Source organism: Aythya ferina (assembly GCF_964211825.1).
Source record: "Aythya ferina genome assembly, chromosome: 4".
Lineage (NCBI taxonomy): Eukaryota > Metazoa > Chordata > Aves > Anseriformes > Anatidae > Aythya > Aythya ferina.
In genome coordinates, this window is record NC_140300.1 from 49,238,080 (window position 1) to 49,265,016 (window position 26,937).

Genomic DNA, 26,937 nt, shown 5'->3' on the forward strand with positions numbered 1-26,937 from the left:
CCATGAATAGCAGACAAGTATCACACTGGGACACAAAGCAAAGAATAAACTTTTAGCACTACGATAATCATTTCATGGAGAATTGGTATGGAAACCATTAGAAATACACTCCCTGACTTAGTATTGAAAAGCATGCAGGATCTTGTTCAAAAATTGTCTACTGAAAAGGCACTCTAATAATGTATTAGGATACAATAACCCTACAGGAGTTACAAAAGCCAGAAAATCCACCACAGTTATGCAGAACTTCCAAAAGGAAAATGACACAGAAATGAGAGAGCCTATTAAAATGAAGATAAAAAGAACTGCTAAAAGAATTAAATCCCTGTAGACATCCTGGACATCACTGAAAGATACCATATCGAAAACATGGTGCCAGTACACATCGCTTATCAAGAAAGGCTTGATTAAAAGCTAAAAAGCAACTGACGTGAACAGGCCAAGAGAAGCTTTCAGGAACAAGAAAACACAAAATCCATTCATCAAAAAGCTTAGATTATGTTCAGATGACAATAAAAAGAGTCATGAACCCCAATGAACAGAAAAAAAGGAAGACAAAAGGGCCAAAAAAATAAGAATTTTGAGGAGTAACTCATAAAACAAAGTCACAAACCGCAGTGGACAGCAACATTTCAGTGACATCAGAACACATACTTGTGGGTATTCACTATAGAAAACAAAAAGGAAAGCCCTGGAAGCAGCCATACTTTCAGCAGGAGGATTACTCCCCACAGCTGATGAGCTGTAAAACCCCTGTCCAGTTCTGAGACTCTGCCACTAGTTTCAGCTGCTGCTTAGGGAAACAGAGCCAGGTTCCAGAAGATACTGAATTTGATTGCAAAATAATACTTATGTTAACCAAGTCGATATTCTGTTCTATTATTCATTTTGACTTTCTACTTAGCAGGGCTAATTACTGCTTTACGATTATCATAACCTTAATGGAAGAACAACTAAGGGCTGCCACTCCGATTCTAAAATAGAACGCAGCACCCAGAGAGCCTAAAACATATTGCTTGTGCTGTGCTGCACTACTGACATACTTGAATCGTGCAGATCAGGTGACTCAATGACAACTCAGCATAGCTTGCCAGAAAAGGAAGCCAACAGTAAGGTAAAGAGATGCAACTTCAACTACTCTGATGACTACTGCCTTCCCAAAATTGGTCCTGGTTCACTCCTTAATAGTCAATTCATTTCATACTCTACTAAAAGAAATGCATACAAAGATCTTTTAAAAATACTGTTTGCCATTAGCAAACTTGTTTTATCAAGACATACATTAGCATCTGGTGATTCTACTCTTTCTCAGCTAACATTTGTGAGCTAAAACTAAAATTAAGACAGTACCTACTTTACGGAAAGATGTGATGTGAAAACTAAGAACAGCTGGCAAAGAGCTAAGTTGTAAAACAATATGAAATATGGCCAGTTCTAAAAGATTGTTGTTGTTTTGTTTTTCAGAAGTTAAAAGCAGTGAAAGACTGCATAGATGGTGGGGGATAGAATTTTTGTTTGTTTTAGTAAAAAAATCTAATGCAAAATTGCTTACAATAGTGTTTTTTCTTCAAAGACAACTCCTTCTGACAAATGATGCTGCAGTGAGAACATTCATGTCAGCCTCCTTTGGTTGCCAGCTTTCTAGCCATTTTGTCATGTCTTTACACTCCCGTTGCAAGAAAAATGAAGAATTTAACATCTAAAGGCAAAATTTAAATCAGACGTCTACCTTGCCTTTACATGCATGTGGGTATTTGCTGTCAGATAATAATGTGTGTCTTGTCAACCTACTCCGTTATGGTTTAATTTTTATATACATGTAGTTACATTTCTCTTATTTGCATTTTTTAATAAAAATAATATTGCTAACTAAAATAATATTGCTAACTAGAAAACTAACAGTTTTCTGAATAATGGTGTAGATATGTACTGATTACAATGACAATGCTAAGCTGTCATCAACAGCTCTCCATTTTTTAATGGCTATATTTGAGTTCTGTCTTCCTTGCCGGTACTATGTGGTATGTCAGCTAGTAGAGTAGCTAAAGAAACTGACATAGCTGCAATCTCAGCTTTCGTAACATAGGTTATACAAACAAGCTGCTGATTTCTGAGTATGCAATCAAGCAAGTCTGCTGTGAACTTCTTGAGTTCACTTTAGTTGTTTCGGGTTTTCCCCTACAAGTTAGCAACAAATTCAAGAACACTGAAAGATGATGAAGAACCAAATGTAAAGCTACTACTACGTGTACCCAAAGGTACTCAGTGTCACTGTTTCTGTGTCTCGGTATGAGTAACTCAGAAGGGTGGGGGGGAAAGAAAGAGGGAAAGGGGGAAAGTCTAAAAAGCACCTTTTCAGTATGAAGAGATCAAGCACCCAAATCAGTGTAATAGAATATTAAAAAGTGTCAGAAGCAGGACCCAGCCTTCACACCAGAGTAAGGAATCACGCGGGCATGTTTCTTAATAAAAGGCTAGGATTCTTTTTTCCATCTCAAGATGCGTTTCCTGAATAGCTGTTTCTTTACCAGCACTGTTCTTTACCAGTCCTTACACTCAGCTCCCACAGTAACTCCAAGCAAACACGCTGGGTTCCAGCAACCTATGGTCTCCAGGAGTAGAAAGGCTCTTCAACATCTCGCATGTTAAATTCACTGCATGCTTACTGCCATGACTTCTGATCAACGAATTTAAAAACATATAAAATAGAATACAATCAGTATATGTGAAAGACCTCATTAAAAGATCTGGATCACAGCAATAAAGCAAGCAGCCTAAATGAAGAACTTGTTGTATAAGATCCAGGTCCTCGTGATCCCTTGACTTCCCATGCTCTGCACTGAACCAGAGAGATTAAAATGGACGGGGCCTGGTCACAGCTCAGAGGCAGGTTGGCACGTAGCTCCTTACCTACCTTTTAGTGTATTAGTCACCAAAGTTCAGTTACCTGTAGTGCTCACAAAAGCATATGGACAAGCGTAATCATACAGATGAGCTTAGTAAAGCTCACAAGTCAAGCACAGAGAAATTGATATATCAAGAAAACATGTAATGAATGCGCCCAGGGTTAAAAGCGTCGCTGCTTACATTGTACTTCTCTCCTGCATCCATGAACGTAGGAATGTATTGCTCAGTGTAACACGTTACCAAAGAAAAAGAAAAAAAAACACATTCCCAAAAGCTAACTTGAGAGGGGAAGTTAACAGTGAGATAAATACCTTCATACTCTCTGGGAGACAGCATGTGCGGATATGTGCTGTATGATAATGTCCTGGTTTCAGTTAGCACAGAATTAATTTTCTTCCTAGTAGCTGGTGGAATGCTGTGTTTTGGCTTAGAATGAGAAGAGTGCTGATAACACCCCGATGCTTTAATTGTTGCAGAGCAGTGCTTATACTAAGCCAAGGACATCTCAGCCTTTGCTCTGTCCTGCCAACGGGCAGGCTGGGGGGTGCAGTAAGAGCTGGGAGGGGACAGACCCAGGACAGGTGACCCAAACTAGCCAAAGGGGTATTCCATACCATCTGACGTCATGCTAAACAATATATAGGGGTGGCTAGCCGGGGGGAGGGGGCCGGACTGCTCGGGGTTAGGCTGGGCATCGGTCAGCGGGTGGTGAGCAATTGCATTGTGCATCACTTGTTTGTACATACTATTATTACTTTCGTATTATCACCATTGTATCATCATTATTATTATTGTTATTATTATTTTGTTATTTATTTTTTTTTTTTTCCTGTCTTATTAAACTGTCTTTATCTCAACTCACGGGCTTCACTTTCCATTTCTCTCCCCCGTCCCAGAGAGGGAGGGGGGAGGGTGAGCGAACGGCTGCGTGGTGTTTAGCTGCCAGTCGGGTTAAACCACGACAGATAACAATCTTACTACTCAATTCCTTCAGAGTAAAAATAACCTTCACACCTATTTAATTTTCATGTCAGGGCTTAAGAAAAAACATGTAAAAGTCCTACACAAGGAGTTGTGTTGTTTTTTTGTTTGTTTGTTTGTTTGTTTGTTTTGAATGAGGCACATCAGTGCTTTAGAGAGAAACAACTTTGTAATTAGTGTAACTGAATAGCTAAAGGTTTTCATACCAAGTATTTGGGAAAGAACAAATTGGTTGGCAACAACAACCCAAGGTAGTTGATCTGTTGTACAGAATGACAACCCCATCATACTGAGAAGATGAACCCAAGTACTACCCTTCAGTGAAAGGTTTCATTATAACTGAAGATATAGTAAAACAGGTACTGTATCTCTTTGCATAATTCAACATAAATTTGTAGTGCTGTCAACAGAAATCATAATAGAGCAGGATGATTAGCTGCACGTGCAATCTGAGTTTATTTTCTTTGCTTACATCGACTCTTAAAACAAAACATGTGGCACCCCAAGCCTGGAGATTTTTTCAGAAAAATACACTGCAAGCTCTACACATGAAACCCATGATGCCATGATGTACAATCCTTAATGAAATTCAGTAATGAAAACTCCTCACAGCTAATGAAAAGCTTCTCAGCAAAGAACTGAAATAAAACATAATTAAAATGCAAAAAATAAAAAATAAAAAATAATAAAAAAATCTAATTACAAGGTGTCTGTCAAAATACGTTTCATCTAATTAACTGCACACACCCAAAGCATGCATCTTTCCCTTGTCTGCTGCTGTGGTGAATTTCACAACAGTGCCACTGAATCACCACCCTACCAAAACAAATATGTTTCTATAAATAAACAAAGCTTTCAGGGGAAAAAAATAACATTGGGATTAAACCAGCAGCAAGCAGAGTATCTTTCAGCACACAAGCCCTTCATCAGGTCAGAAAAATAGCACAAGCATCAGAATATCATTGAAAAAAAAGTATAAACAAGGCTATATAAAAAAATATATACATATTATTTATGTTTCTGAGAAACTAAATAAATCTTTGGAGTAGTTTGCACTAGAATTTCAGTCTTTTGAGAACAGAAATACTCCTATGAGCACCTACAGTGAAGATATCCCCTGGTACAGAAGAACTGGTAAACACAGGCCCATAACACAGCTAGTAACTAAATACTCCATTCAAATAAAGGGAGAAAAAAATATTACTAACATAGCGTTAATGAATCAAAAAAGCTTACTGAGACATCTTTAGCAGCACAATTTCACTTAAAATTACACTGCCACCGTAAGCCAGGTTGGGAACCTGCATGCTGTGTAGTGCCACGTATGAAAAACATCTATGTGTTAGTATTCATACATTTCATTAAAAACATCTCTAATGATGTAGCTAATTACAAATATGCTGGCAAGTAATTTAAAATTCAAACTGCTGTCCTTGACATGTTCGGTCACAGACATGATATCCCAAATAAATGGAACCAGTTGCCTGCAGATCTAAGTGAGGACCATCAGCAGCGGTGTCTGACAGATGTCATTCAGTTTTTCTCCACTGTCATCAGCTGGGTAATCCCTGCTCAAAACTAAGAAGATTGTAGATTGCCTTTCTAAGGAAGGCAGAACCTGTCACAGAAAACCACAACCCCCAAGCAGGGTTTTAGGAGAAACGTGGCAAACCCATATGATAGACTTAGATGGTCAAGCTGAGTCTAGTTACTCATTTTCAACCTCTAGGACAAAGGTTTATCAAGCAGTCATGGGAAAGGCTGGAGTAGTGGAATAGTGAGGTATTTTCAGCACAGGCAGAAGAAGAAATCAGTGTTTTCATGGCATAAGAAACAACACAAGAAACGTTATGTGCAGTTCTGAGCAACCATTTCCAGAAAACAAGAACCTCACTGGAACATGGAATACTATAAGGTTTATTTAAAACATTGCCAATTTTTCAACAGAGGATCCATTTTCTTGAGGGAACAACAAAAGCTATCATTTTCCATCAGGAGGTTATTTCTTCCTCTACGTACCAAGTCTCCTCGGTTTCCCTGTGTAAATGAACAAATTTAATCATGTGCCACATGCTTTGCAAACAAATGTATGAAACCACAATAAAAAAGATACCAGAATGTAAGAGCCGCAGTCAAATCGATAAACCAATTTTTTTTGCCTTTTTCTTTTAATCATTACAATCACCTTTTCTTTGTTCTTTCTTATCTAATCTAATTAATTTAATTAATCTAATTTCTTATCTGATTAATTTTTCCCTTGTTTAGATTGCAAGCTTTCCAGGCTGAGGTTTTTTGTTTTGTTTTGTCTTTGGTTGATTGGTCAGATTTTTGTTGTTGTTTTGTTTTGTTTTTGTTTTAAGGCAACTAGGGTAACTTTGTATTGTGTTTTGTTTTGGTCTTGATTTCATAGCTTAAAGCTTCTTTAGTTCTTTGGTCTTGGCCCAATACAAAAGCTTGTAAGCCTCAGAATAAACCACATTAAAAAGCCCAGAATGGAATGGTTGGGAGAAAATCACGCATCTCAGTTAAACAGGCAGAACTTAGAGACAGAAAAATACTCAGTAAATTGCCTTGGCAGTTATGCAGTTTTTAGCCCTTTCTTCTAGACCAAAAGCTGTTCTCTAATATTGAGAACTTATCAAGAAATATGCCTGAAGTTGTAAAGCAGTCACATCATAAAGATATAGAGAGACATAAAAGCTTGTCTATGCTGTAGAAGAAACTGTCATTAGATAAGCAAAGAAAAATAGCACAAAGAATTATAACTTTGCTTGTACCAATTTCCTCAGAATCTTTTTTTTTAATCCATTACACTGAAAGACACTATTAAAGCTGTAGTTACATCTCCTGATTTCCGAAGGCATGCCTATAGCAGAAAAAACTGGCAAAGTAATGAACTGATAAATAATTTGCCTTACAAAAAAGACAAAGGATGTGAACAAAACAATCTGTATAAATTTAATTAATTGGAAGGTAAGACCAAAAAAAAAAAAAAAAAAAAAGATTGGCAAAGAAAATTTCGGCTTCTTTTTATTATTTAGAGCACAGACTCTGGGATTAGGTTAATTACTGATCAAGAAAGTGGCTAAGTGGCTCCAACATTAGCCAAATGCGTCACTACAGTACAAAAGCATGCACTGCACCTTATTATGTAGCTCACTTCTCTTACTGGAGAACTAATTCTAGCTATCTGAGGAAGGATCTTACTCCTGATGTCCATTTGCTCTCCAGCCTGTCAGGGACAGCATTTAGTACAAGAAAGCAAAAGAATGAACCTTTTTTTCAGAAAATAAACATTCTTAAAAGCATAGAAAGACCAGTACTGCTAATTGAGAGATAAGCTGGAAAATGCTGGACACATTTGTCAATTTTAAGTGGGAAGAAAATAACAATACTGAATCCCTAGCAAAAGTATTTTATGTGACTCTGTTCTGAAGTGCATGCATTAAAAAGAAAGATTCAAAAATAATCAGAAAGAGATTAAACCTGAATTCGAAGTTTATTCTTTTGAATGAAGAAAATAATAACCTGAGATACAATTTAGCCTCCCTTTTTCCCTTATCAAATGTTTCTTAATATGTCAGTGTACAAAGAAGACTTGACAACAATTCTCCTCCACTGTGTTATTCCTACCTGCAGCGTTGACATCAAGGTGCAAACCTCTCAAGCAATACCCTGCGGCCTGGTCTCCCTCCTTCACACGTGATGGCCAGGCAGGGTTACTCCCTGATCAGCACAGCTCACTTGCAAATGCCTTGCTTGCACTGTTCCACCTGATGAACACAACTTCTCCAAACAAACTAATAAGCCTTGTCACCATCGCTACAGGTTTCACTGTATGAGGAATACAGAGCACCACTTTCCATATAATTTATTTGCTCCTAAACCAACTTCAGGACACTGCAGAGAAATGCATGAGTATCAGCAACAATTTCTGAGGGTGCCAGAGGACCGTGGGCACCTGAAAATAATTAACATATCTTTTTAAGAATTAATTTCCATACATTGGATTTAAACTTTGTTCATACAGAACTCCCGGGATTCCCCCTCACTTACACATACAGCAAAAATCAAGCTGTCAATGGTTGAAATGACTCGTTTCAACCTCTCTTTCAGACATTTAAGTGATACATAACTCTATATTACCTGATTATCTTCTAGTAGTGCTTTGTAGAACAAATCACTTAAAATAACACCAAAAAACAAGTTTTTAGATTTGAAAGACACCCAGACTGCAATGCAATAAAACAAAAACAAATGAAAACCTGAGGTAACTCTGAATGCATGTGTATAGGAACTACCACACACACATGACCATATGCGCTTACTGAGTGTTTCTACTTAGAATACAGCAGTGCAAAATGGTCACTGTTTTAAGAAACATTATCTCCTGACAGTAAGATACTACAAATATATATTGTTCCTGGCCCTTAAAAAAAAAATAAATCTAATCTACATGCAATTTTGACTATGTAAATATCTCAATGTATTCTAGTAAGAGAATAAGGCAGGAATATAGAAGAAAACCAATGATCACAAACAGCAGAGAAATCTCTGCCATCCTTTGCAAATCTCATTTCTAAAATGCTGCACATTTTGCAGAAAGGTTTTCGGTGAACCAACAGCCACCAGGCATTCACTTCTTACACTTCCAGAGTAGAGGAACTTGCTCACCCCATGTTTCAAGGGGGAACTGCAAATCTAAACCAACAGAACTCATCAGTCTTTTAGGGACTACACAAACTGGGATTGCAGCTGCTAAAAACTTAACTGGACCTCCTGGATCCAGAATACAGCCTCTCAGAGATTACATGAACTACCAGACCAGTTCATAATTTTCATTTTTTAAAGGCCATTACTGTTTTTGAAACAGTAATTATTTCAACAACTGACATTATTTTTTCTTATAAAATGTGATCCCAGTTCTGGTAACCGCTGAGTGACCACACACCAGCAGGCCCAGAAAAGTCCAGTTTGAAGTTTTTATCAGCTCAGAATTGCTATTACAGTTCTGTATTTGCAAAACTGTTAGGCACTTCCTCCTGAGAAAGGAAGTTTGTTTGGTTTTACATCTCCTGTGAATTCATAACTTTACCATTTAATCTGTTCAAACACAAGATATCTCCAAAGACCATGCTGCAAAGAACCGGATTGTGTTGAATAAAAATAGTTGGAATTCAATAACTTAATTCAAAGATCTTAATGTCATTCCTGAATAAACATCCCTTTAACTTTTTGTTCTAACACTGTACCCCTGTTTATCTGTCTTCATAGTAACAAAAACATTTTGAAAATTCCTTATGCCATCTAGGAAATTCAGGCTACTGTATCTCTCTTTAAAATTTTGGAGAAAAAAAAAGAGAGAAAAAGCACAAAAGTGTAATATTATCATTTTAATGTTCCAAAGCAATTTTAAAAGAGTAAGTCAAAACATTACTCTACAATCTGTTGCATAATAATAAAAGTGATAAATTACATACATTACCATAAAACCATAATCCTATTGCAATTGTATTTTATAATGGAGTCCAATTTTCTCTAAATTGAGATGCTGTGCTGACTAAATTGAAGTTTAAATCAGATGACAGATGATTTCTGAAACACATGCACAATAAAAGAAGTATTCCACCCACAAACAATTTTCATGTTTGAAACATAACAAACAGCTTGTGAATATGAATCAGGATACATTCTTCAAAAATTTGTTGGAAATGTGATTAAAGAGAGATGAGAATGCACTGGTACTGCCAGCCAAGAATTGCCACCTTCTTAAAACTGTAGGCAGGGATAATTATATGACGCAGAAAATATTAGAAACATTAGTAGCAGTGAGACTTCTGTGAGCTCAACATTTTAGAGACTGAAATACAATTTGAACAACCTGCTGATTGCAGAACTTTTTTTTTTTTAATGGGAAAAATTATTCCTTCTACGCTTTCTTCCTCTTTCCAAACCACATTACTCTATCACAAAACTCTGTGCAAGTCACCAACTTAGTAAGCCTTGAACAATTTGAAAGTATAACCGTTTTAATTAAAGATGATCCACAGGATGCAGTAATGACTACAAGCTGATTTCCTTGCATTTAGAATTACCTTTTAAATGTGATGTATTTTACAACTCGTTTGCTTCACTGATTACAGAACAGCAGTTCAGCTATCTGGGTGATACCAGCAAAGAAAGCCATTAACTCAACAGCGAAATCGCCCCCTTGCCCAAGTTTTTCCCTGAAAGGGACTGCTCTGCAGTCAAATGAAGGCAACCAAAGCACCTTTTTCCACGTGGAGAAATATGCAGTCTCAAGCCACCCCTTTTCAGCCTGTGGATGGCACACCAGCTCTCTCAGATTCCAGTGAGTAACCATACAACATCCAGTCTTTAAAAATGGTAATCCCATTTACTTGGACAATTTCCCTTTTGGCTCATGCTTTTAAGTTCTAAGGGCTTCCTTTTTTCTCCTCTTCCCCATATTCTTACCAGAAGCATGTTTTCTTCCCCGTGTTATATGCAGAGTTATCAATTCCTTCACTCCTTTAGGCTAGTACTGCAGCCTCCAGTAGTAGCTAGAGAAGGAGTTGAGAAGAGTTTCTCCCTATACATTTCACAAGGTTCCTGGTCCATTATATCAAACTGATGTTCCATTACATAACTTCTCCCAGACAAAAGCTGTTCCCTAGGTCCATCTTCGTCCTGCTGTGGCTGCTCCTGGTCTCTGTCACATTGGCAGGACCCAGAGCACACTCCCAAGCTCCCAATGCCTTGACAAGCCTCTAGCCATCCTTCTCCCTAATTCTGTTCTGCATCCTCCCCTTCACCCCCACTGGGATGCCCTTGTTCAGGGCCGGCTTTGCTATGAGACAGGTACATACCTTGGGTTGGTAAGCTCTGAAGCTGTGGAAGAGCTGTGATAAGGTTTTGCAGCAGCATCTCTGCTTGGCTCAGGAGCTTTGCTTAAACTCAACTGCCCCTTTGGTCCATACCCAAACCACCTTTCACAGCGTAAGAGCCAGTGAACTTCTGGTGGAATAACTGCACAGCAGGGTAAGAACTAAAACAATTCTTTCATTTCATAGATGACAATCACGCCATATAACTTATCACCATAGAAGAACAGAACAAATATCTGAAAGAATTCATGAGTAGATGAATCAAATACATGAAGGATAAGTTAGTTATCATTACTAGATACAGTGACTTGGATGTAAGCCTCTCAATGAGGTCTGTATACTAAAAAGATGCTAAAAACTTACTGACGAACTATATGAGGAAGGGTTGCATTTCACTTGCTCCTCACATTCTCCCCGTTAAGCATCCATACTAGTCACTGGTTGAAGCTGGATAAGATGGATTGTTTGTCTAAGAGCAGTTCTTGAATTAAAATTTAATCAGAATTTCGTATTTTAAAAAGTACTGACTTGCTCAAATCCAAACGCTCTTTAGGATTCTATTTTGAGATGAGATAATACAAAAAAAAAAAAAAAAAAATCAAGTGTATGGGAAAAAGATCTTTTCCTGCTTTAAAATTCACATTTATGGGTCGATCATACATGTGTGCACTCCATACCAATTCTAATCATCCAGTCATCCATCTTAATTATAATTTAAATTCCCAGACAGTCAAGTGAGAATTCCCCCTGCATTTATATCTTACTGGAAAACACCAGCTTGTCCTGCTGCTTTTAGCTGGGACAGAATTAATTTCCTTAATCATAACTGGTATGGTTCTGTGTTTTGGGCTTACAGTGAAAGTACTGATCACACCCCAATGTTTTCAGCTGTTGCAGAGCTGCACTGGCCCAGAGGCAAGGCCTTTCCAGCTCCTCACGCTGCCCTGCCAGCGAGGGGCCCCAGGGGGCTGTCCCACACCACCCCGGCGTCACACTCAGCGATAGCAGCTGGGGCAAAGGAGGAGGAAGGGGGACATTGGGAACAATGCTATTTGTCTCCCCGAGAAGCTGCCCCATGTGAGGAGCTCTGCTGGTTTGCAGCGGCTGGCACCTGCCTGCCGGGGGGAAGCAGTCAGTGGGGCCCGGTCGGGCTTTGCTTTGCACAGCTTCTGCCTTCCCCACCAAGCTGTCCTTGCCTCAGCCCCTGAGCTCTCGCACTGTTACCTCTCCCTTTCTCTCCCCATCCCACCTGGGGAGGGTGGACAAGTGACTTGGGCCTGCTGAGCTGTCTGCCAGAGCTGCACCACAGCACAGCCATTCTAAGCCAACATATCAACTGTGATAAGGCTTTAATCAGGAAATTTTTCATAGCCAAGACAGAATTTTGTTCAAAACCACAGCTTGACATACTAGACAAAATTCTACAGATCAGGCACTCATTTGGGATATTGGAGACCCAGAAAAAAAAATGCCTGTTATGATTTCTAAATGAAACTGGAACACTTGACACCCAAAGTGAATGACCTCATTTTATAAATACTATCTAACATGAAACACCTGAAGCTTCACACACATACATTTCCACAGATCTGTTACCCAGTTCCTGATATACCAGAATGAATGCATTTATAACATAATGGAGCTGCTCTTAAGGATAGAACAATGGTTCTCTACACTATAAGCAGAGATCACAAAAAAAATTATAGCACAAAAATCCTGATGTTCTAACCTTAGAATATATCCATTCATTTATTAATAACATATAATATTAGAAAGATGTTTTGAATCAATTTGCTGGAAAATAAGTTTATATAAACTCATTTTATAACTGATTTATATAAACTTTTTTTTTTTTTTTTTTAATATTAGTTTCCTTTGGAAAGCAAATTTCACATTTTAGCAAACCTTTATATGTAGGTTAGTCATGGCAGAATTTCCATCATTTTTAAATGTATTGCTTATTGGATACACAATGTCATATATGCATATAAATACAGTTGGAATGCTTGAATTAAAGTGAATAATTAAACTTTGTGAGGCTTTCCAGCTTTTAACACATTCCATAAATTGTTACAGTTAAGAAGGTCTTTGGAAAGACTCTGTAGCCCAAAAGCTTATCTTTCTTCTTGGCTAGAGTCCTGCTTCAGCACACAGCCTGGGAACCATTCAGACATAAGAACTGTGGAGAGCGGGTGGTCAGAACCTTTCATTCATCATCTTCCTGCGAACACTGTACTGCAGGTCTCCTGGGACTGAGTGACAAATGAAGTCAGTCACCAGCAACAGAAACGTTCTGCCATTTGCTGCCTTTTGGGATTCTTCGGGAATAGCAACTCTAAACCTATGTGTTAGAAGAGGAAGAAATCTGTTTTATGCATAGAAACATTAGAATGAAAAACTCCCATTATGTAATTAGAGTCAACAGTTTTACCTTCAGCCATTTAAAATAAAAATAGCTTGCTAATCCTTACAGCACCTCTTTAAAATTACTACTCATTCCTACAACAGGATCCTGAACCTCTATCACTCATTTCTATTAAGTCAAGCAAATTGAATCAGGTTAGTATTGCAAATGTAAATCAATTCCAGATGTGCTAATTAACCTAACCTCTAATCTTCAGGGAACAGGTATTTGACAAGTTAGAAGGTACTTCTGTAATGAATAATCTTTATATTATTATACAAATTAAGCCAGCACATAGACTTCATACACAATATATTTCATTCAGAACTGCTCTACGGGATCAGTAAAATATGATTTTGTAGTAAAAGATTAAAAACAGAGGATCTATCTATCAATGATATGCAAGTGTTTGTGATGCCTCCTCCTTTCATCTCCTTGGTAAGGATTTTAAACCCATTCACACTGAACTAGTTGAGCAACAGAAGCTATGCACATATGGGGGAAGTGCCAACAATTCTACCATGGAACAACTACTTTGACAAATCATCAAACTCATTAGCGGAGGCTTAGCTGTTTCATATGCCCATAACGATTTGGGGGAATGGAGGTAAGCAGCATCTTAAAGTAGACTACTGGTGATGCTAACACAGATGATTTCTTGAACATTGTAAGTTTCTGATTCATCCTTTTTGTCTTCTTCTCAATCCCCAATCTAACAACTTGTCAAAACTTAATATTGACTCTACACTGAAGAAAATCTTTCTGACAGCTAGATGAAATACTTGACATTTAAAGTTACACTGCAAGAATTAGCCTTCTGCTACCTGCCTTCTCCCCTGTTTTCCTCCTCCAAGTCATCCCGCTTCTCAAATATGGGAAGTTATGGATTTTTACATATCTTCAACACACTTAAAGCAATTAATCAGCTACATGATGAGTCTTGAAACAAAATTTGTCATAGAATTATGTGCGTACAGAAGTCCATTCAAAATACACATACATGCATGTATTTGAAAAGAATCACCATACTCTAGTTTGACATGATGGTTTCTCATCAGAGGCCAGAATTTCTTCCCTTCTGGTATACTAGGTGGTTACACACCTGACACTCATTTCTCTAAGTACTACCTAAAATAGCTACAGCGTAGTCATCCTTCATCAATTGCCCAGAAGAATTGAGTTCAATGAGTAAGTAGAGTCATTTTCAAGCCCTTCAAGAAACTCATTCAAAGAATCCTAACTACCCTGAAATCGTACTACAGATCTTCTGTATTCTGATTAAGTGATTTTTCTTTAAAGCTTTTTTATTGTAAGAAGACAAATTGTAAGGCAGTAATCATTCCTACCCTGGGAATCACGGTCAAAAGTATGCTGGACCAATAACCTTTGATGAACTTTACTAAGGTGTGAATTGGGCCAGCAATGTTGCCAGCACACCCAGTACTGCTGAGGTACATCCCCCTGTGGTGTATCCTTATTTCTTAATATCAAAGATATTGACAACAACCTTTGAATTTAACAAATAAATGACCCTATGTACTCTATTTCTGTAAGGTTGTGTGTGAGGATACATATGATAGGCATAAATATAAAAAAATTATAAATATACAAAAAGTTCAGGTATATGTAATGCATATAAAAGGAGGCATGACAGCAAGAGAAAACACTGAGATTTTTTTCTGCTAAGCTTTCAGCATCTTGCTCAGGCTGCCTTTAATTCCAGCACAAATAAGGGCTATTTCCTCTGGATGATATTCAGCCCTTGAAAAGGGATACGAAACAGCCCTATACAATGTAGGTTATCTCCAAGATTATCATAAAGATGTCTATCTCCCTCATAAATGCACATGAACAGGTTTTAAGCTACTCTAAGAAGTATTACTGTACAAAATCTGTACCATCAAAAAATTGTTTACATCCTAAGATATTTCTTTTCATATAACATGTTTGCTCCTCCAGAGGCTGCAAGTAACCAATGGTTTTAGTAGTTACTAAAATCAAAATATTTAGTCCCATATGCTAAGATATGTTCTTGTGTCCTTTCACTTATACATTACATATAACTTAAATAGAACAGTTACAAATCAGAACTTGAGCTCCATTTCCTTTGGTGGAAACAGGTCAAAATTGCTAACTGGAAAACTAAAATTCAAAGTGATAGTGCAGCTGTAAAAATCTATACTAATGTAACATTAGCATAATGTTTCCTTCTGTGCATATGGCTTGTCATTATCATATTAATATGAATGAGACTGTCAACTAACTTCATTACCTTCAAAACACCTGGATAATCCAGCTCTAGTTTTCAGTGTAAATTTCGGGTCTTACATGTACCAAAGCTTATCGTGATTAGTTTTCATTACTGCATTCTTGAGACAACTGGTCAAACAAATAACAGAACAATCAAATTCAGTATTGAAAAAACAGCCAAACATTTATTTTGATTAATCTACAAGTACACTAGCATTTAGACTCCCATCAACTTAAGGAGAAGTACAATTTATTCCCAAAGAAGCCATAAATAGCATCCATATCAGGCCATTTATATCACTGAGATTTTAGAGATTTATGTGCGCACGTGCAGACACACACACCAGGAAGATGTAGCAGCAATTGAGTCATTACTCATTACTAACTACAGCAAATTTGAGGTGTTCCTAAGAAACCAAACAATCAACAGAGCGCATGCTCACTGAACACTTCAAAAAATGGACTTTTGCTTGGAAAAGTAGAAGTTGCTACTTTTTTGTGTGAAGCTTTACTTGGAAATTGAATGGTTTTGAATGTACTTCTTCAAATACATTTATAGCATGTAAGCAATGTTCAACTCATGCTTTAAAAGACAGATTCAGTGTTTTTTGGAATGAGCATCTCTGCGCTAGATCTGTTGCCGCAATTCTGCCAAGTGAAAATTTCCATTTAACTAATGGCTTCATATAGAGATGAAAACAAAAACTGTAACCATCTGTGGAAATGATCATCTGTTTGACCTTTACCCCAAAGGCCAACTAGATTTGTGTGCGTGACTTATTTTAGAATGGCAATTTCAGAAAAGAGATTAATGTATTATGCAGAATACATCCAACATTGTGCAGAATTCATAGCTTACGTATTCAATATCTTTATTAAAAAAAAAAAAAAAAAAAACATTTTTTTCTGTATAAAGGTTCCTCTGTATGCAATTTAGAAAAAAAAAATCAAGCATTTTCCAAGCCCACCATTGCACAGTATACACATTTAACGTTTTAGCTAAAAAAAAAAGACAACATGACAAATAATATCCTTCCAGGTTGCACTGCAATGCTTTGCCCAAAAAAATCTTTAAGATCTTTATGATACGCAGAATAATATTATTTTTGCTACATGAAATAAACTTCAGCCTTCTGTTTGCATCAATATTGTATTTTATCACCACTGCTGTTGATCATCTTTCTCCACTTGAGCAATTTAAATAAAGCCAGGTAAAAAAAAACAGGTTTTCTTCTAATAGAATGTGATGTACAAGATTCACTGCAAAAAACTTTTTTTTTTTTTTTTAAAGAAGCAATTATAAAAAGTGCCACAAAGTAGAAAAAATAAGATTATAAATTGCATAATTGGAAAAGAAACAACAATCATATTGGAGAATTACTGTTTTCAGGATGGGTTTTGCAAATGGGTTTACAGATGTGTTTTTTAAGTAAGGAGCTATGATTTTCAACGTGTATTTAAAGTTCAGTCCATGAACCAGACAGTAGGTAAATAAAGGCCTACACCTCTGATTTGTAGCTTCAGTAATTTCCTAGGCATTCTTATGTAATGCGACATTCATTAAACAATTTGAATTAGACTGATATTAAATTGATCTGAGTTACATGCATTATAGAGTTAAAAATCAGTATTATATGCATCTACTTTCTTAATCTTTAATATAACCTCCAAATACTAATATTATGAAATTTTAAACTGATACAGTCTTTACTAGATGAGTATATCCTCACCTAATAGAAAATATATACACACCAAAAAAAAGTTATCCGGTGCCAGACATTCAAATACCACATTTTGACACAAATTGAAAATAGCAGGATCTTCAGAAAACAGCAAAATCCAGGATTGGGATGCAGGTCCTGGCCCCTATTTTTATTAATGGCATTAACTAATTAACTTGCAGTATGTATGCTCTGATTCAATTATTATTTCTAACTAGTCTATTGCCTGTCTGTTATTAATTAGTCATTTTCTCAAGGGCCTTTATCAACAGTGTTTGGGATGACAGTGTAGAAATTTTCATTAGCTTAGCACACCAAAAACAATATGTAGAATATGTGACACCTACACAAAATCGTAAAAATTTGGAAGTTACCCCTATGAAAATAAATATCATACATCATAAAGATGATGTATCACAAAGTTATTCACATCCATTTCATGTGTTCTTTTACTGCGAGCCTATCATCCTTACATTTAGAAGGATGTAGTTTTCCTTGAAAACTAGCATTTTTCCTTTTCATAACATCCATAAAACATTTTACCTGATTGAATTTTGTTGTAGCTTTATTTGCTTGCCATTTTCCTGATATGTAGACCTCTCCAGTTTCTGTATCTGTTTTTAAATAGGTGGCAGTTTAGTCTCAGAATTTTAAAAGCACTATCAACTACTTCATTTAGAAATACTCATAACACTTAGAAACACTAACTGGGTTTCATATCTGATTTTAATAAAAAGAGGGGGAACAAAACTGACTGCAAGGTGATTAATGCATTCTCTGCTTTCAAACTAAGTTTCCATTTAACTCCAGAAAGAGCAACACAGACCTGAAATATTCACATAAGACAGCCAAGTGAAACAAGGTACAAAGAAAAGCCATTTACAAGGACTGGAAGTATTATTGTATATAGGCAACTTCATCTGGCAAGCAGACCAGAACCAGATAGCTCTGCAGCTTCACGTCACTCCACTGCTTTTTGTTCTGTACTCAAACCATACTTACCTTGGACTGCAGTCCAACATCATTATTATTTGGATATTAGCTACTGAACTAGCAATCTTTTTAGCACATGCAGTTAAATGGTAGTAAAACCAATTCCCCCACTGACTGAATGCTCTGAATAAAAGTTCAGAATAACATCTACGCTCAACTATATTCCACGGAATCAGAAGCTACAGCAACTTTTACCAGCTTGAGAATGCACAACATGAACTTTTCAGCAGTTTTCCCCACAGGTAATAATGCCGAAAATAAAAAGCAGGGATTTCTCTCAGCTGTCTAACCATGTAGTATTTGAGCTCTTAAATATCTCCATCCATACATTTTCAGTAGACAACCCCGGCATCTTCCCTGACAGCACTCCCCGGATTCTCAGGTTTTGTCTCAGCTTTTATCACCTTTCTTCCTTCCTCTGCATTTAGTCTTTCACTAAACCCTACCACTTCTTTCTTTTAAGTCTAACCTCTGCCACTCTTGCTACTAAAACACTCATCCCTTTGTCAGCTTGTCTCGAAAACTACATTTTCCTCCTGCTTTTCTTTATCTAGTTAGACCAGAACTGTGAAACCTCTTCCCTTTAGCTGCTGCAGCATCTATACGCCCAAATTTATTTGCCTTGCCTTGTATCCACTTGCCATAGCCAGCCCAAGCAGCTAACACTCACATTTTTGTGGTATAATTAATTGTACTACAAATTCTCTCTCCACAGCAGGCTGGCCTCATTTACACACCTCACAACCTGCCTCTCTAACAGCCACACTTCCCAGAATCTGCTTCTCCTGTGCTTTCACAGCAAGTACTGTCATTTGCATTAAAGCACTATCAACTTATTGGAATGTTTTGAGTGAAAAAAGTCATTCCCATTTTTAATTAATTTTAAATCGTGAGGGGATTCTCCATATTTGTAACATTCCTAATTTAATGGCAAACTGGATTATGATGTACTTTTTGTAAAGAGCCGTGCATTACTGTAACTTTCATGTGTTTCATTGGGCAATTAATCCAAATCACAAAAGTCAAAATTCCCCAACACCAAGGCTTTGTGTTTGATTAACATCAGAGCACCAAAAATGAGCATTCACAATTCCAAGGAATATCACCAAACCCTGACTGTAAGAACACAAGAACATCTGAAGCCTCTGAGAAGCCCCTGGAATTTGCCATAAAACCTCTCTTTCCCCCACTGACTACTACAGAGGATTTGTGACATTTTGTGGTGATAACAATGCCTGTGAAGAACAGAGGGGGAGACAGGGCAGGAAAGAGTTTTGGCAGCTGAATATGGAAGTAGCAACAGAATCCATCTCACCTAAGAAATGTTTCAGAGATAAATAACAGGGACGACAGAGTAGTCAAGACTACAAGCACCTATTTGACAGAACCTTTGTTGGCTGAGAATGAACAAATCCTTTGAAGAAACTTGATCAATGGAGAAGAAAGGAAATTGAAACCTAAGACAAATAAGATGCTACTGAAAAGACAGACCTCTAGTATTTGTCTTTCCATGAGACATGAAACCTTTCCATTGCTAAAAAGCAACACAAAATTGGAAGATGGAGTGATGGATGCTTTTATTTTATTTTTTAATAGTATTTTACATACAGCCATCCAGGAACTAAAACATAAAGGACTCTTAATCCTTCCGTACAGTAGTTTTTATTCTTATTTTAAAAGAAATGTTACTTACATAGAGATAGCTAATGGGTACCCAGAGAGCTGTAACTTTGAGTACAATCCCCTCCTTAATTTTTTTTTTTTTAACAGGAAAGCCAAACACGAAGTAAATGAAAACAACTCGACCAATTTCTGAGAACACTTCAGCTAGTTTGTCTAGCACAGACCAGCTGATTACACTGCCCCAACAAACCAGTTTATTAGAAGAAAACATCTCACAATTAGACTATGAGAATCCCATTGAGAGCTGATTAACTCTCACACATCTGAAAATGTCTATGACAGATGCCAGGAAATCAGACAAAAATTGCAGTAAGAGATGTAGATCAACGATTCCAAGAGTTCTCCATGTACAATAAAACAAAACTTTTTGCCTCTGTTACCATTACACAGCATCTTGAAACACTTGTGATTTGCTGTCCTAGAGAATTTATTACCCTTCAGATAAACAGAAGCAGACACTAATCTCTCTCCAATGAACAGAAACACTATATAAGTCAGTTTAAAAGATCTGAACTGAATTAAGCATCACCCTGGTCTCTCCATCCCACTTAAAGCTGTCGGGCCTCTGAAGCGCTCCACAGCTGGCTGGCACGTTGCATGAAGTTTTCTCTCTCCACAGCTGTGCTTTAGGTGCTCTCTGCAAAGATGTGAAGACAACTTCTGCTCCTTCACTGCCGAACGCCGCAAGAACAGTGGCTTGCCATGTGCACAGCGCAGCTCTGTGCTCAGTAACTTTCTTTATCAGAGCATTTTCAGACCCGTTGCATAACAGAGGCTGCCTGAAAGCAAGTCCTAATCTATTTTATTTATCATGCCAAGCAGTTGGGAGTAATCAACGCACTAACCATGACTGAGCTTAATACCTGAGCGCATGTGAATCGATTAAGGCAGAATAAGGCAACTGTACGGAGACAGGAATCTTTCCAGTCAGTAGTTTAACTACTGAAAATAATTGGGAATTGGAAAAGCAATGTCAGTCTGGGCTACAAATGCTGACCAGAAAGAGGAGCAGAAAACACACACAAAAAAAAAGAAAGCAACAAAGCATTACAGGTAGTTCATTGTTCACAGAAACCTCAGTGATAATGTTACTGTTCCATGTAATTGCTAGGTCTTGCTCCAGAAAACTTGTATGATAGATCACCAGAATGGAAATAAAACAACTTTAATTTGAGCAGACTTTCAAGGCTGAAAACAATGAAGCAAATCACGCCGTTGTTACTCGCAGAGCTGACTATTACCAGCCAGAGCACAGAGTCCCATGGAGAAGCTGCCCAGGGAAGGCAGCTGCCTCTGGAGGCCCCCCCCCAACTTTATGCTAGCCAGGGAATTCATCTGCAGTGCTCTGTACCGCCCCTCTCACCACCGACATACCAGGTGTTTGCAGGGCTTTGGCCTCTCTTCCCTCTGCTCAAGGGGAAGCAGATACAAGACCTGGCTCAAACCGATGCAGAACCAAGCCAGAAATAGCTTGCCCACGTAGTACAAGGGGCGAAGGACAGGCTCTCCAACAAATGCTTTAGGCTTAATTTCCTGTCCCAAATCAGTTTTTGAATTAGACTGCCCAGTAACACGAAAAGCCTTAAGAAAGACACCTCCTGAATTACATGCCTAAGGTATGTATTCAGAGATCTGAATGTTCTCCTAACCCACCAATACTTTTAAAAACAAGTACCGCTTTACCCATTATCTTGAAAAATATTAATCATACTACAATTTAACTTACAAACACTCCTAAAGGCTCTAATCTTCATTTTTTCAAATATTTTTAGAAATCAATCATTAATCTCTCTGACTTACAACAGCATTTCAGAAATACCAAGTCATGGTCACCACTGGGGAGGCACGGGGAGAATTCAAACTCTCTCAGCCACTTCCACAGTGGATAAACTCCTAGGCTACAGTTTTTGACTTCTGCTCTGTACACCTCTTCAGCAGCTTCTAGAGCTTCAAAAATTGTCTCTATATATCCACTCCTTCACATGGTAACTAGAAGTTTCTTTGCAGAAAACTATACAACTAAACAAACAAAAAAATTGGAACAGTAACAATACAATAAACATGGGTTATTGACAAATGGTAATTAGTCAGCCTTATGAAAGCCTTAAAAAGCAATGTTTTTCCCGGTCTCATACTTCACCAACCTTTGAAAGTTTCAGAGCTTGAAGTAACTAATAGTTAACAAGAAGTCAATATGCCATGAGAATATTTTTCTGTTCTCAGCTAGCACGTATTGACAACAAGCACTGCAGCTTTCTAGTAGTGAAGCACACACTGAATTAACAGAACAGGCTCTTTGTGTTCTCCATCTGTAGCATTAGGTAATCAGACATCAATTTATTCTTCCACAACTCTATGCATCGATTTTTGTATGAAATATATTGCCAGCAGAGACTTTCTTTTTAGATTATATCAAAGGGTAAGAATTCTTTATTTCATCTCCTCAGTTTGCTCTATCCACAGAACAGTCTTAAAGAGCCTGTCTAAACTCTAGGGGAATCACTGGCTATAAGAGAAAACATAAAATTACTCGTTGGCAGAAAGCATTGCCTACTTCATCTTCTTCAGCTGTAAGCCTCCTTTCAATGACAAAGTAATCAAAAAGATTAGCAGTGTTTTTTAGTTAAACATGACTAAGATTCAGGCAATGTGTCTCCAAGTACACAACCTACAGGACTATTTCCACATAAATTTGAGACTCAGTAACTTAGAAGTACAGTTTTCAAGCTGGCAGAAATAGACAAATACACCTCACGTTCAATACTTAGGAAACTTTAGAAAAGGACATATAACGTGCTGTTACTGGCGCATCCTCGTAATGAGCTGACGACTCTTCTTCCCCACTGTCCATTGCCAAACATTGCCATCTTCATCTTTGTGGACTGAAAAGTTGATAGTGAAGCTGGGAGAGGCAATGAAAAGAGGGAGGAAAAATGAAAAAGGTAACAAAACAAAAAAAGACTTGTGTTTTTTAATGAACTTAAGTCAACTTTCAGCAGCATCAAAAAGAAGATGCTTAAAGAGGTTTAGACGTTTTCCTCAGACAGTACACAAAGTATCAACCATAACTGAAATATTTTACAACAGGTTGTACTTCACAAATTCCAGAAGAGTTGATCAGATGATGCACAACTGAAGCGTTCTACAGCTGTTTGTGCAGAGACATTTTGTCCCCATAAGGTAAAGACACCATCATATTTACAAAAACACTTTACAGAAACAGGGCCTAAAGGGCTACAATCATATAGCATAGTAGAGTCAAATGTGAATTCTCCTTTTCTCCAGAATGCAGCTTTCTAACTTTTTTTCTGCTTCATGTCACTAAGTGAAGGAAGGCAGAAGACTATCATTTAACTCTCACCATAATACCACTATCACCTGGTTCTGAACAGCTTAGAGTTGCATTAAAGACCACTTTCCCAATATTATTCTGAAATCACATGAGCAAGTTAAAGTTGACTGTGACTAAAAAGAAATGTTAAAAGGGAAGAACGCATTCAGCGAAGACAGGGGAAGAGACGTACACCAGATTAGTTGGCTGTTACACGCCTTACAAGTATATAGCCCAGACTGGTACCTTAAACACCTTTTAACCAAAGCCAGAAGGCAGTCTGTTACCTAATTGGAAACTACACTTAAAAACACAATTGACTCCTAGAACCCAATAAAAACATAGGCACAGAGAAAAACAATGAAATCACAGAATTGTCTGGGCTGGGAGAGCTTCAAAATCATCGAGTCCAACCATGTGCATGGATTCCAAATGAACTCACATTTTAATCTGAGGCACAGCTCAATTTTCATTCTTCCTCCCCAGAAGTAAATACACTAGTTCCAGAAATGCCAGATCAAAAATTTTCCACTTCACCCAACTTCAATTGTGCGCTAACAATAAGTGTAATTTGTTTTTTCAGTTTCAAGCGCATGTACTGAAGATCTCTCTACTTAAAGGTCAATGCACACAGGGGCAAAGCATTTCCTCTGAAGGCCTGCCTAAGCTTCCAAGGTAAACCTTCACATCCTCCCATCAGACAACTGTTATGAGTTGTAGAATCAAAAAATCCCCACTATCCTCCCAAACTAGGCTGCTGTAAATCAGCAATTCTGTGGACTTAATTGTATCCCATTACACGCAGATGAAAAAGTCTATCTGAATGCCAAAACACAACAGAAATGTTGCAGGGGAAGGAAGATTAGTCATATGTTTGACAACTCTGTATATTCAAATTGTAATATTCACAGAAAATTACAGCAGGCATTGGCACACGTGCTTGGAGAGCTGGGAAGTGCAAAGGGAGTCACTACAATGTTGCTCAACAGACAAAGAAAAAATGAGAAAAATTCTTTGTGGAAAATTCCTCCAAATATTAATCACAGAAAAACAATCTCCACACAAGAAAAACATTTTGGTAGATCTACAGGGCAGAAGATTTGTGACTGGTAAATAAAGACACCAACTAACTCTTAAATGAAGAAGACCACTCAAAATTAATTCTGAGGAACAAACACAGGGAAAAGTAAAAATGTCTAAAACCGTTTGTGGAAATGCAGTAAATTGTCCAGGCAAGGAGTTAACACTGCAGGGAAACAGGCTTGGGCTGTGTCGCTCTACAGACTGCAAGGAAGACAGTGCAGATGCAATGGAAAAAAAAAACATCAAGTACAGTTTTCACTGCTGAAAACATGGCATAAAAGAAACAAGAAGAGTAGAAAAGGGTAGAGAAAAAACAAATTGGACCTGACAAGCTTCTTTTGGAGGTTTTGGTTCTTTGTTTTTGTTTGCGTGGGGTTTGGGGCTCCCCCCCGCCAATTCTGTGTAAAGGAAGAACAAAGGCAATTCAGAGCAGCAGCTGAAGACATACATGGCAAGCTTCTAGAAATCAAGATTTTCTTCACTCTCCAAAAGATTTTGGAAAAACTGCTAGTGTTTTGAGCCAGTCACATAGAAACCTGTACATACATAAACAAATTACATTATCCTTCTTTGTTACCTGGGTTTCCAGTAAATTCTAGATTCACAGATTCAGCAGTGCCTCAGCAATCAGACGGACCAAGAAGAGATTTACTCTGCAACTGAGTAAGCATCTGCAAGAGAAGTGTGAAAGTTTCACACCACTTGGTCGCTTCCAAAACAAGGTTACATTCACTGCCCAACAAGATATCATATGATAACTTAAATGAACTGCCTACATGTATGGCATTTTAATATGATTGCTGTGGCTCAACAAGAAACATTATCTTCGTTATCTATAGTTTAGAAATAAGGTGAGGAAAAAAGGTTTTTAGACTTTCAGCAGCATCATGGTAATTGGCAGCCATAGCTGCAGTGTTTCCGAAGCCTGTGCACAAGTGGGGTGATGTCAAAGCTGGCATATGCTCTTCCCACCCATCTGGGCCACAAGAGCCATGAAACAACTCATTAGGCCAATTATGACCATGTTCAGAGATGAAACCATTAGGAAGAAAAACAAAGTATACCAGGGGACAGACAATCTTATGTATCACAGCTGTGTAACTCAAAATTGAAATAAACATTGTGCTTCACAGTGCAAACACACAAGTTAATTGAAAATCACATTGCTGTATTTCTCAGATTCCTAATAAAGTACACATAAAAGCAAATAGTGAAACACTGAGATATTGACAGACCAAACGGTCAACAAACAACCTTTCCAATGCTTTATGATTAGTACAGCCTTTCCTGCACAAATACTTGTGAACTTTGTTAAATATTCTACCAGTTAAATATTCTGCTCATGAATTCCACTCATTATGTAGTAGCTATACTAACCAAGTCATTGCAGAATTTCAGCTTTATCTTAGGCATACAATTCAAATGTCTAAATTATTTTGCTTTAGGAAAATAAAGCCTGTCAATTTTCAGCTGGCTGCATGCTTTTAAGTGACTTTGGAACTTCAGAAAAATTCTCTCAGTGCCTTTATTTAGATGCTGCAAGCAGCTGAGAGCATAGCAAAAACACTGAAAAACTCTTTTTGAACTACTGAAAGATTTCTCTACTTTCTGAACTGTAATTACAAAAGAAATATATAAATGATGAAGTGCTGAAAGATACAAATAAAATCCTCTGCATAAAGAAATGGCACCTCTCTGCCCATTCAATCATTTGTTAAAATTGTTCTTTCAAAGACCATCAAAGTCAACAAACTCATCCAAAACTACTGCAAAGCCTTTGATAAACCACATAGTGCTTATGGAAGGGAAAGTGTTAATACACACAGGGCTTAATAAGAATGCCAAAAAAATAACAACATTGCAAAAATTTTTCTTTGTTCTAGATACAAAGATAAGCAAAAAAAAAAAAAAAAAAAAAAAAGCATATAAGACAAACAAAAACAACACTGCTTAAAAGGGCATAATCAAAGCTTAGCTGATTTTGCCAGCAATTAAATTTAATTTGATGCAACACTGAGGAAATTAAATTTTGCAGATGTTTTATTTTAACTGTTTTATCCTACTCTACTGTCACATTCTACTGGGAATAGGGAAAACTTCGCTACTTTCAATACACAGATCCTTTGATTCAATAAAGACATTTGAAAAGATATCAAAGCCCTTAAAAAGTTAGGAAGTGTGGTAGAGTATCAAAACAATTGGACAAGGAAAATGAATAACTACGTAGACCTGTCAGTGTAATTGTCATAAATTAATTCACTGAAGGACTACTTCTGCTGATCTTTCTTACCCTGGAGATAAAACTACACTCTTGTACTGTAAATACAGCATAAACAGTACTTATGAAAACACACCAATACAGATGTAACCAAGCAGTCTTTAGGGCATGACCAGGTTTACTTCTTACCAAACTTTCTCATTCAGCCTTACAGCAACTCTGCAGTTACCTCACTGGGAGAAAAGAAGCCTCCTACCAGGCGCATCTCTTTGAAAAGATCACATCTTAGTTACTGTGCTCACTTGAGTAACTTTTTTCAAAATTCTAAGTGTTAAATAACTTTTTTTTTTCCTTGTGATTTTGTTAGTTTCATCCTGATCCATCTCTTGCTGGTTTTAATAAATTCAGGAATTAGTTCCCAGTATTTTTCTCTGTATTAAATGCTTACAGTAATCAGAGTAGTTACACCTCCGATTTCA

The 26,937-nt window shown here is 37.4% G+C and overlaps 1 protein-coding gene across 9 annotated transcripts in view; it reads right to left on the reverse strand.

Annotated features, from left to right (window-relative positions):
* The window catches only part of MARCHF1 (membrane associated ring-CH-type finger 1), a 404,383-nt gene that overhangs the window by 181,433 nt on the left and 196,013 nt on the right, over positions 1-26,937 (reverse strand). Inside the window, exons 1-2 of one of the 9 annotated variants that reach the window (XM_084518152.1) lie at positions 11,139-11,322; positions 10,366-11,011 (exon numbers count right to left, since the gene is read on the reverse strand). The exons of 6 other annotated variants lie outside the window; for them this stretch is intronic. The gene's annotated coding sequence lies outside the window, so the exon portion shown is untranslated. Of the gene's footprint in view, positions 1-10,365; positions 11,323-26,937 lie in introns of those variants that run through there. 2 more of the 9 variants (XM_084518147.1, XM_084518146.1) reach the window with 2 other exon arrangements.